The sequence below is a fragment of the Oculina patagonica genome, chromosome 1 (assembly GCF_052425735.1).
Source record: "Oculina patagonica isolate OP01 chromosome 1, crgOcupat, whole genome shotgun sequence".
Taxonomy (NCBI): Eukaryota; Metazoa; Cnidaria; class Anthozoa; order Scleractinia; family Oculinidae; genus Oculina; species Oculina patagonica.
The window spans coordinates 23,587,284-23,599,988 of NC_135758.1; the positions used below are offsets into that span (position 1 = coordinate 23,587,284).

At 38.3% G+C, this 12,705-nt stretch overlaps 1 protein-coding gene across 1 annotated transcript in view; it reads right to left on the reverse strand.

The window, feature by feature from the left end:
* The window catches only part of LOC144642940 (uncharacterized), a 128,924-nt gene that overhangs the window by 47,796 nt on the left and 68,423 nt on the right, over positions 1-12,705 (reverse strand). The window lies entirely within an intron of this gene.

A 12,705-nucleotide genomic window follows, 5' to 3' on the forward strand; every position in this document is an offset into this window, starting at 1 on the left:
GGCGTGGCCGATTTATAGTTTACCCTTTGGTCGTCCTAGAGCGTAGTCTCCTGGCGCGGCCAAAAAGACGGGGATAGCTTGGGGTTGCTACAAAACCGCTACGGGTGACGCATACCGCAATGGTTTTCATTTTAGTTTTGACAGGAAATCGTTGCAGGCACACTTGGTCGACTTTTGGGTTAATGTGTAATCAGGTTGTGTTTTTTTGCTTCGGCGGAAGGACAGAGAAAAAAGCTTACGGGGCAAACTACAGTATGGGGCCCAGTTCTCGGCCACTTTTGACGTAAACTTGTATTTCTTACCTCAGAAGAACCGCAGGAACTTGAAATTTCTCCCAGAGCTAGCTACATTATTCAGCTTTTTGGTGTAAAGCTATCGACCGGTCAAAAATTAATTTGCCCGAGCAATAATAAAAATAAAAGCTCCATTTGTGGGCCCAGTTCTCGGCCACCTTGGCCCAGTTCTCGGCCACTAAAAAGCTTGTGCGTAATTATCTGTAAAAAAAAATGCTCAATTAATTTTCACAGTCATAAAATCACTCTGTAAACCTATTTATACTATATCGATCCCAAATTATTTTTATGATGCTTTGTTTTACTTTAGAAAAGAAGGATTTTAACGCGCCTAGTTGCCTACCGTATGTGCAGGTTCTGGCAAAACCGCATTGTGTGACCCGTGCATTTAAGTGAAAAGTGAAAAAGTGAAAAGGTCTTGAAAGATTTAGGTGTTGTAGAAATAATAGACAAGACAAGAGTCAGCTCAAAACTTAGAGATAAGATTGAACTTTTTTTTTAAAACATTTCTTTCTTTCATTCTGGCAGCAGCAGATGAAATTATATTAAAAACCAAGCGCTAAGCTGTGATAGCGAGCAGGGTGGCCGAGAACTGGCAAATACGCAAACGTCGCAAGAAAAAATTTCGAAGTAAATTAAGACCAAAAAATACAACGGTTCAACGAAAAGTTAACTAAAGCAGAAAGCTGAATTATTCTACGTTTCACATGCCAAAAATTAGCTCGTATGGTGGGGGCTTTTGGATAAAATACGAATTTAACTACATCCATGAATTTGGAGCCGTAAACAAACAACTTTTTCGGGAATGCAAATTCACCTACCTCCGCGTAAACTCGACGTGTGAGCTTTCTATATCGAATTGAACGATCAAACTCAAGATACTTAAAGCACATGAATCAGTCTATCGTTTGAAGGAAATACCTTTTTCTTTTGATTCAACTGGAGTGTGAAAAAACGCGTTAAACACAAAGTGGCCGAGAACTGGCGGCCGAGAACTGGGCACTTACTTTGACAAGTTAAAGTTATTTTTGTAAATGAAAAAGGTAACGTCATTGATGTCACGCAGTGTTTTTTTTAGCAAACTAGATGGTTTGCTGGTTTCTGACTATGAATGGGGGTGTGATCTTGCGGTATATTTTTTGAGCCTGACTCCGCCGTAAAACTTTTTTTTTATTTAGCAAGAACTGTGTCGATTTTCATTTCTGAACAATTGGTCGTCAAGTCGTTTGTCACAAAGAGTAGAATGTTTGTACAGCATGTTTTGGAATTATTTTAGATTTGGTTAGTAAGACGCTTCTGAAGACCTGAGCAAAACATTGGGAATGTACAGTATTAATAGGAACTTGAATGGAATTTTTCACAAGTTGGATAAAGGTATCAACTGAAAAAAATGGAATTCAAAATGAGAACTTGGATTTTGTTGTAATTAAATTTTATCGCGGATTGGATGCATAATATCACGGCTTTGAAAGTCTTCAAATAATTAAAAAGGTTCCTTTCTTCCTTTTGATCTTATTGTTATTTTCATGTATTGATTTTTCGAAAGTGGTTTTCGTTGATACGAAAAAAAACGGGTTTTCACTGAATTGCTTGAAGTATTTTTAGACGTGATAATATTGGCTTAATCAAATTACATTGTGCACGAAATATTTGTTATTCTTTTGTCTTGAAACTTTGAGGAAATTGAAATTTTTGTTTGACAGTAGTGTATGAAAGGAATTTTATAGAACTGAATAAAAAAAAGAAACATTGATAAAGGTTATTTCAAAGATTTATTTTGCCTGATTTTGAAGGGTTTCAGGAGTTTTAAAGAGTGCTGGTAAACGGCTGTATGTTGTTTGTGATTACGGATCTTATTTAGTTTCGAACGCTCTAATTTTTGAAAGGTTAAAACAGGTTAAAACCGGGCGGTTTCATGAGTTTTTTGGGTAGAAAGGTACGGTGGTGGTCAAAAAAAAAATGTTTAGAAAGGAATGACTGTAGTAGCACGTAAGTCGGAGGTTTGCGTGAGTCACGGGGTATAGTATGCGTGAGCTGGATTTCCGGCGTCATAACGGCATGTTTTGTTTACTGAAAGACACACTCGACGTTTAGTTAGCTTAGTCGGCTTGGGAAACTATTTTAAAAATGAATGTTGTAATAGTTAATTAATAGTAATCTAGAATTAACCCACTCTCGATTGGAGTCTGTTCTGGATTCGCGCTACCTTTTCGCCGCGAAGGAATTTTGTAAAATTTCGCTAGTGGAAAGAGGGTACTGTAAGAACAGTATCAATAACTCAAAAGGAGGAACTTCTTTGTAGCTCTGAATTAAGACGTATGATAAAATTTTAGAATAAGAAACTTTCGATATATGGTTTTCATATTGTTTTTGTCAATTTCCTTTTGTGGCAGATTTTTTGAGAATCAGCTTTTCTTTCGTGTGATGACAGACACAGGACAGAACGAGAGGTGGATGAGAAAGATGCCGAAGATGAATAGGCACCGAAAAACGACAAGAACCGTCAAGGACTTATCTTTAGAGGGCGGGGAGTTTTGGCATACTGTATTTCGAGGACTGGACTGGACTAGTAAAACGCGGACTAGTAAAACGCGGACTTGTAAAACGCGGACTAGTATAACGCGGACTAGTAAAACGAGGACTTGTAAAACGCGGACTAGTAAAACGCGGACTCAGGTAAAACGCGGACTTGTAAAAGGAGGACTAGTAAAACGCGGATTAAAGAGATGTGGGTAAAACGCGGACTTGTAAAACGAGGGCTTGTTAAGCACGGACTTGTAGAACGCGGACTTGTAAAACAAGCGCTTGTAAATCGGATAAAACTAAACGGTTTAGCGAGCGAAACAATTTGTGTTTGAAGCCCTTGTGTGTTTCTTCGACGGCATATTTCTAGCTTTTTTGAGCACTCTATGGTCTGTTTTAGCGTGGAGATGTTTTTGCAGTATAGCACATGTTCGTTCTGCAAACCCCTACTAAAACAACGGGATCGATGCTATGAGTTGTGTGCATATGTTTCTTTCTTTCCACTACTTGACGTCTGTTGAGTGCAGTCGTTTGTATTGCTCGCACGAGGTAGAACGGGGCCCGTCCAGAAATCAACAGTCAATCGTAAATAAAGGTGACGGGCCTACACGACTCCTACGTTCGTGACATTAGAATATTTGCCGTTAAATGTTTAAATTCGGTCTTTCGACCTTATTTGCTTCTGACTTCTTTCTGAGGGTACTGTTTTAATTTGGGGGCAGTATGTGGTAAATAAAGGTGACGGGCCTACACGACTCCTACCGAGTTCGTGACATTAGAACATTTGCCGTTATATGTTCAAATTCGGTCTTTCGACCTTATTTGCTTCTGACTTCTTTCTGAGGTTACTGTTTTTTTGAGACATTTTGTATTGAAGAGAGCCGTAAGATGATTGTGGCCAAGGAATTCGAAGTGTCTAGAGGCGTTTTACAAGTCCGCGTTTTACTAGTCCGCGTTTTACTAGTCCAGTCCAGTCTACAAGTTAAAGACACATCAAGACCACCCCACTGTGAATTGCCATAGCACAGACAAAATTATAGTCAATATCTTATGTGTTTTCAAGAGAATTACATAAGAACCAAGGCATGTCTTGTCTTGCCTTACATTGATTGACATGCAATAATTTGGAAATACTAAGCTCGTAACAGTTTAAGACAGAATCCATCAGGAATTTGAGTAACATTAATTTTAGTTACGCAAAAATTGAGCACCAGAATAATTTAAATCCTTGTGTTCTTTCATACCTTGTTAAAGGCTTGACATGTGATAACACCAACATAACACCAACAACAGTTTTTTATCAGTGGGGATTGAAGAAAAAAATGGAAACATCATCACACAGTTGACCCCCATGCAAAAACACTCCAGGATGTCACGGGACTGTTTGGTGTCCGTCTGCCAATTTCTAACTTCAAATTCCAATGTTAAATTCACATTAAATTTTCAATATTTCTTAGTTGTCTAAATTTTACTAATTCTTTTAAAAAAACTATCACCTGCCAAACATCCCCAAAAATCACTCAAAAAATTACAAAATACCGCAATACATAGATACATGGGATGAGTGAAGTTTCCTTGGATTCCTTGAAACACCAACAAGATATTTCCGTTTAAGGTGGCTGATAATGGGTTTCAGTATTTCCCAGTCCTTATACTTTGTTTCAGGACTAAAAGCCTTCATCAATTGCTATTACAGTAATGGTATGAAACAAATGTTCAATCATTCATCAACAAGTTGTGATCATTTTCTTGACAATAGTAGTTCCCCGGTAAACAGTTGTAGTACTGTCCCATCAAAGTGCAATGCCTGGAAAATACCGAAAAGCACACGACCTTCAGGTGAAACCGCACCTTACAGTATTACCAATACACTGCACTTTGCTAAGTCTTAAAACTTTACATTGTCTAGTCGTCTACTTCAATCGTTTATTTGTATTTTGTGAGATACATTTATAAATTGAAACCATCATGTCATTAAGTAATAATGCAATCTCGACAACGTTCTAGATATTATATTATGCACACTAATACAGCTCATGCAAGCCCTGTGACTTACACAAACACAGTCGGACTGAGTGCTACTTAAGTAACTGCTTCGTGGTTTCTGCTGTACTGAACCCTGCCTTTCAAGGCAAAGCGCCCGATTTTAAGCTTCTCAAGCTTCTCAATGTTCTTGTTTTATATGTTTCAAACAGGCCTCCTTTGTCAATTTCCATGTTTTTTACATGTTTCAAACAGGCCCCCTTTGTCGATTTCCAGGGTATTTACATGTTTCAATACAGGCCCCCTTTGTCATTTCCAGGGATTTACATGTTTCCAAACAGGCCCCCTTTGTCGATTTCCAGGGTATTTACATGTTTCCAAACAGGCCCCCTTTGTCGATTTCCAGGGTATTTACATGTTTCCAATCAGGCCCCCTTTGTCAGGGATTTACATGTTTCCAAACAGGCCCCCTTTGTCGATTTCCAGGGTATTTACATGTTTCAATCAGGCCCCCTTTGTCAATTTACATGTTTCCAAACAGCCCCCCTTTGTCAATTTACATGGTTTTTACATGTTTCCAAACAGGCCCCCTTTGTCAATTTCCATGGTTTTTACATGTTTCCAAACAGGCCCCCTTTGTCAATTTCCATGGTTTTTACATGTTCAGTCTATTTATAAGCATCAGGTATAAATGTTTTTACATGCTTTTTACAGTGTTGATCGGATAAATTGACATGTTATTTACATGGTCCGTGGTCTTTCGTTCGGGAAATTTACATGATGTTCTGTGTTTTTACATGTTTTACTTCAAATATTTACATGTTTTTGACATGTTTTGAGAAGAACATGTAAAAGGGTAAAAACTATGTAAATCATCCTTTACAGTGTCTTTACATGTTATTTACATGTTATTTACATACTATGTAAATTTTCACTTTTGGGTGAAAACAGACTACCATACATCTTCTTTACTCTGGCTGTGAACACAAACCCAAACGCTATGTAAACACCTTGCAGCGAGGTGAAGATGACAAATGGATATTCAAAATACACTGAATAGCTAGGAACGAGAATCATCAGATAGCCAAAAACCCACGTGAACCCCATCAAAACAGCGAGCTTTACAAATAACACCATGCTTCTTCGACTTCTTCCAGCGCTTTCCACTTTTTGTGTTTGCTTTTTAATCTTTCGAATAGAGATTACTGTCAGCAGGAAAAACAGCCCGTTAAACAAAATAGAGAAGGCCACTGGAACTACGAACACAAACGTGTTAGTTTTGGGATTGTTTATCCAACAATGGTCCCTGCCACCGTATCCAATAGCAACCAGTCCTGATTGGTCGAGAGAAAAACAAATGATAACAAACACTAGGGCAAGAAGCCAACCAAATGCAAAGAAGCGAGCCTTCAACTTTCCTGTTCTCTGGCGAGTATGGCAGGTTCTGGAAAATGTGCGGTAGGTGTCAAATGCAATGATTGACATCCAAACAAAAGACGACAAGAAAAAATAATGCAACAGAACAGCAATTGATGTGCAAATGAGGCGAATGCGAGTCGCACGAACCGCCATGAGCAAAGAATGTGCAAGGAGTAAGGACAGGCATAGGTTCATCAGGTTGACACCAGGCACAGTGCGAAGTTCTTTAAACAAGGAATACGTTATCAGGACAAGTAAAAGACAGACAACAGAAAGACCTATTCCAACATTAGATATAACTACAAGAGCCACATCAGTCCTGCTACTTTCATAAGAAGGGGGTATGCAGATTGCAGGCTTTCCGTCTACCGTCACAAAATCATTGATCACATGTGAGCCGTTCTTGTACAAGGATCCATTCGATAGAATTACATACTCACCTTCCTCCAGCTGAACGAATTCACCCGAACACCCGAATGTTTTCCGACAGACATGAATATCACCTAATGGAACCACCGAGCCGTTGTTGGCTTCAGTTTGATTTGACCAGTAGTCTATTTTTTGAATCAGCTCTTCAGTGCTGTTAATATAAACTGCTGAGTCAGCATCTACTATGATAACATACTCACCCGATTTGTAAATGTCAATTTTGACACAAAACATGGGCTCCCACTTCCCTTTGATTACAAGGAACGATGTATTCCTAATAGTTAAATTACAATTAATGGAATGAATGTTTTGAGTTAAATTAGCTTCTGGGAAGGCAACAGTTATGCGTACAGCATAGCTTAAATCATCACTGCTGTGACTCACATCTATGTTAAATACCTCTGCAGAGCAGTGTTTTAATGCCGACTCTAGGGCTTTCCTTATATCTGTTTTTGAACGGTTGCTATCCACGCATCCAGATCGCGATCTAAACTGAACTGTGGTCGTATACCTGTTAAGGAAAGGTACAGAAGGTTTGGCGTTTTTAAGGGCCTTTTTGCATTTCTTGGAAACAGGATCCAAAACATGGCCATCCTGACAGGGCTTAATTTCTGGAACTTCTGGGCTTAACAAGATGGATAAATCCCTCTGCTGCGAGTTTCCATGAATCAGTTTGGGTTTGGTTGGCACACATGCAATGCTATCGAGAGGAACACCAGCGCAGAGTGCACAATATCTGTTAAAATACAGTTTGGAGTTGTCCGTCATGTCCTTGGCAATTCCTGGTGGTCTTGATAAACAGTCACTGTGATCTTGCAGTCTTGATGAGTTATTTAAACAAGACTCGTTTTTTGTCAAGTCAAGACAGTATCGCCTGCGAACACCTAGGGGAGGCTTCCATTTCAAATAGGAACATCTGAAGGGAATGAATTGCGAGGTGTTGTATGCACTCTGTGTAACATTTTTCACATTTAGAACCAGCTGTGCATCATAGAATCGACTTGTATTAGCTTGAACCCCATGGCACAGTGCGCAGAAGCGATTCTTGTAAGTATTCCCTCTCTCGTCTGTCACTGGCGCAAAATTTTGACAATCTCCAGACAGATGTTGCATATTTCCAGTGCAGTTTGTGGAAATTCCATCTGGGGTCCAGTGTGCAGGGCATGCCGAGATCATCCATACGCCCTTTGCACCCTCAACACTACCAGCATTATTGTTACACTGCCATTGCTCGGCATCCAGGGAACGTGATGAGTTTTGATGTCCGATTGGGAGACAAGCCTGCTCGTAATCTGCACAGCAGTCTTGGAATACCATACAGTGTTCATCGCAGAAGCAGTAGATGCCCTCATTGGTTGGTCCAGGGTCTCTTTCGGTGCTGCACTTACCCATACAAGAAGAATTACTGTGACAGGTCATGTTACTCAACTCACTACCAGAGTCACTTATTTCTCTTGTAGCTCTGTGTCGATACAAAACTGACTTCTTAAAGTTGATCTTTGAGTGGGAATCTGATGAAAAGAAAATAGTCATGATTATTCCTAGGTGTCTACTAAGGTGAAAAACCAGTCGAAATGATAAACGAAATAGCAAAACATTTTTCAACTAGAGAATCTTTAGATCGATTGTCGATAGCCACTCACTACAACTTTCCGAAAACTGTCTGCTCATTACGAACTAAGAATGCAGCTTCTACTACTCGTATATAGTTCGACTACTAGGACACGGCATGGGTACGGCTGAACGACTTAAAAGGTGACATATTACATTGTATGTTTCCTTGCCAAAATTCGCGTTTCTTAAAGTTTAAACTGCTACTTTTTGAGGTACTTGAAGTCATAGTAAATTAGTTTGTACAGCACTTTGAATTATAAATTAACAATGTACGATAGAAACACCTGCTTTGTCGATAGAAAGAGATGGAATTCCCTTGTCAGGTTTCTTGAGGTCTTCCTTCTCAAGTTTTTCCTTTGATGGCTGTTTGTACTCCTCGCGGAATGGCATTAGAGTTTCTGTAAATCGAGAGAGAGGATGGACGTTTGAGAAACACTTCTTTTTTTCACACCGCAAATTGTTTAAAAAATCCTCCCTTTGCTCAAGTCGGTTTTTACCATCGTAAATCCCGAGGAGATCAAGAGTATTATTGCAAAAGACGAAAATGAGAAAAATATGAGTTGAAATCTTAGTCGAAGTAAAGAGAACATTTCATGAAACAAATCCTGATATTTGGACTCAAATCAATTCGAATCAGAATCCGAAAAATGCTGCTTTTTTAGTTTGCCAGAAATACAAGATGCTCCCATCCAAGTTGCATTGAAAGTAACGCGATGAAATGTTTGCGCATTTTAAGGTCTGATTGCGAAAATCCAACGAAAAGATATCTTACTTTATTTGTATAATCAATATTCTTTGGTTTATCATAAGTAAGGCTAGAGAATTGCCAAAGCTGTGGATCTTAATATGAAAAGCTCTACGTAAATAAAAAAGATATGACTTTCAACAGACAATGGAAATTTATTCAATAAACCAATACATTTAATGCCTGGTTTAAACGTCGCAATTCACATGTGCTGAATTTAATACCTACTTGGGTCGACTCATTTGATTTAGACGGCGAATTTTTGGAGTCGCATTTAAGGTCGCGGGGGACACCAACCATAAATAAATTCATAAAGCAAAATTTTGCTTGTCCTACATCTTTTAAAACGCTTATATCTCGGTTATTTAGGTCAGTCGTTGCACTTCGTGCATACGCTTTAAATAAATGCGTAATGATGAGCCTAAGGTGTCCCCCGCGACCTTAAACAATTACCGACCGCATTTAGGCCGAATGCGAATAAACAATAAAAACAACCACTGAAGAAAGTTGTTTCGACTTTAAATAGCATTTTTGTTGTACTCTAACGTCATCCGATCTAAGTTCAAGGAAACCGTTTATAAAAACGGTCGAAGAAAGACATTGACTGGTGCTGGATCAAAAATCAAAAAAATGTGAGATGTTAATGTAACTTGACGTTGACCTTTCTGAAATGTTCCAAAACAAAACGTTGCATTGCGTCTACTTTGCTCGAAGATTCCTTTAGAAACCAACGCCTGAAAAACACCCATTTACTATTCATTTAGTCTTGAAGTCGCTATAGCCACTACGCATAAATACCTTTTATAATTGTTTCCTCTCTCTCGACAGGTGAACAAAAAAGCAACGGAAGACATTAGACATGTTGCTATACCGGATAGAATAAACCTTACTTGTCTGACATTAAATTAAATTGGACCTTTTTCAAATATTTAACAAAAATGACATTTGTCAGGCTATAATGATTCCATTCTGAATGACGCAAACCTCCAGTAGGTGACCAAACAAAGCGCTTGAGATTAGACGATTTAACGAAAAATGTTCTCAATTTTTGGACATCTTTGCCAATAAGGATAAGTACTCGTGAAATTAGTTAATTTGTTTTGACAAAACGAGACAAGCCCAATGACTGTTGGTTAACAAATGTGCGTGGACAGTGCCAAAACCACCTGTTTAATAAGCGTAGGCTAAGTTAAAACTTCCTCTCGGCGGTGCATTTTAATGTGACTTATTAATATCAGTCCAATTTTACATTATCTGTCGAGCTAACGGTATGCAAACTATTATAAATTTGCCACAGTTTGCTTAACAAAACTGTTTGAAAAGAAAAGTTGAAAGGTTAAAAAAGAAAGTACAACTAAAATGTTATTGCTTCTATTCTGTTTTAAGAAGGGTCATTCGCAACCATTGATTGGTTTTTTCATGTCGCGAAAATTTTAGAGTCATGCAAAATGCTATTTTCGTTCCATCAGAACAAAACATGAATGGAACTTTACCTTGTGAATTTGGGATCCGGTAAGCCAAGAAGACGAAAACGAAGCAGAAAAATACAGAAAGCATCTTTACGATGGCCTTACGAAAACTTGTGATGTTACATCCCTGCGAGAAGCTTCGGTGGGTGATTCAATGGTGTCATGAACTAAGCTGCAACGCATATGAAGTTAATTTAGCTTATTCTGTATTCAAATATACCAGCTCCTTAAATTTTCAACTTTTAGTTATTGGTGGTTGCTACAGCTAAAGAGTTCCCCTGTATTGTGGTTGGTGGAGTATTTTATTGCAACTTAAACAATGATATTATTTTGACAGGCAATTGTCTGCAATATGAATAAAAAGGAAAGATGTTGCTGTGTTTACGTAGCTCTAAAGACAAAGTTTTGGGTCTTTTGAGGTCGCGGGGGACAAATACCATGAAAAAATAGGTCACCAAGGGTGACATGAGTCTAATGCCGTATGGCATAGTGATACAGATTGCGCGGTTTTCGTAAGCCGGTTAAAATTGGTTAGAGGTTTGTGTTCGGGAGTTTAATTTAAAATGCTTATAGCAAGCTAGGGGCATCGTGGATGATTATGGATGAAAACGAAACAGTCATAAATGTTATATGCTTCACAAAATTTAAAGTATGAACAGGAGTTGATGTTACTTCTTCCGTATTGTCCGTAAAAGCAGAAACGATTAAACATTTGGACAAGATTGCGTGACGATTTACAAAAAGCATGTTCATTACAACAAGGGTTGAAGAACTTCACATCGTTTTCTTTCAGATTTTTCACCATTTTGATGATGACTCTTGAAACAGATTTTGCAATAAAAGCACTTGAAATAGTGACTGTTACTCCATTGTACTGTAAGCACTTAGTGACAGATTTTCCTAAAAACGGGTGTAAATGCTCACGTCAATATAATGATGACCTTTTGAACGCTGGAAACTAGGCAATTATTATCGAGCTACCATACACAGGAGCGAAGACTGTTTATCATGATGTACAAATTTCGCGAATCATCACTTCCATATCAACGTAACCATTTTATGATTTTTCTAGCTGTAAGAAGAACTTAAGATCTCTGAGAGTCGTAAAAGCATGAAATTCGATTTCAGTGTATGGCAAAGGCCGGGACAGTGTAATACTGCAAAGCGGCCAAACAAACGCATTTTGATTTAGTCGCGTAACTTGATTTACATTTATCCATGTACATCTTTTATTTTTGAAGGTTTTTGTTTGCACTGTAAAGAAAAAATTGGTCAAAATTCGAATGACTTAAATACAAAAACCGAGGTAAAGTTTTCTATTTTTTAAAACAAAATAAATATTTGGTCGCATTGTGCAAATAAACGCGAGTCGCCGTCGAAATATTTTTTCTCAAAGACGTCTTGCTTTTTAAGCAAGACGAAAACACAAGTGCTTAACTGAACTGAAAACGAAGATTTATTTTCACAAAAAGCTTACAAATGTCTTAACTGGAAAATTATTTCGTCCTGTTCAAGTGTTGAATAATCGTGACTTGAGAAAGAACTTTTAATTATGCGTGGGAACACGTGTCGCTGATTGGCTGTTTTTAATTGAAACTAATCGTGCGTGTCCGTACGGAGTCCGTTCTTGCAGCTGATCATTGTTTTCTACATTACAGCGAACGATTATCGATCCCGAACCATTCCCTTGGGATTGCTAACAGCTTTTTTCATACAACAAAGAGTCTAATGCGCATGCGCAAAGCGCACGCAAGCATTAGACTCAAAAAGGAAAGATGTTGCTGTGTTTCGTATAGCTCTAAAGACAAAGTTTTGGGTCTTTTGAGGTCGCGGGGGGACAAATACCATGAAAAAATTAATAAGGCAATTTGCTTGTCCTACGTCTTTTAAAACCCTTATATCTCGATTGTTTTGGGTGCTATCGAGCTCAAAGTTTACGAATGTCGCCTTTTATTTGGTAGATTTCGCTTCACGGCCAAGCTAGAACTCCATAAGTGCCAAATTGGAAGAGACATGATTTTGTGTCCAAGTTTGCGGATCAAACAGATGACAGCACGCTGTGTATCAAAAAACTGATCACTCAAAGCCTCTAGTGTGTCATGAAAGAAGTGGATTCTAATTTTCCAGCAAGTTATAATCGTTTTAATGAGGAAAAATTGTCATCCTTGAATTAAATGCCTTCTCGATCCTTTTCTTAAATGGATTAAATTAAATCGATTAATTGTTATCG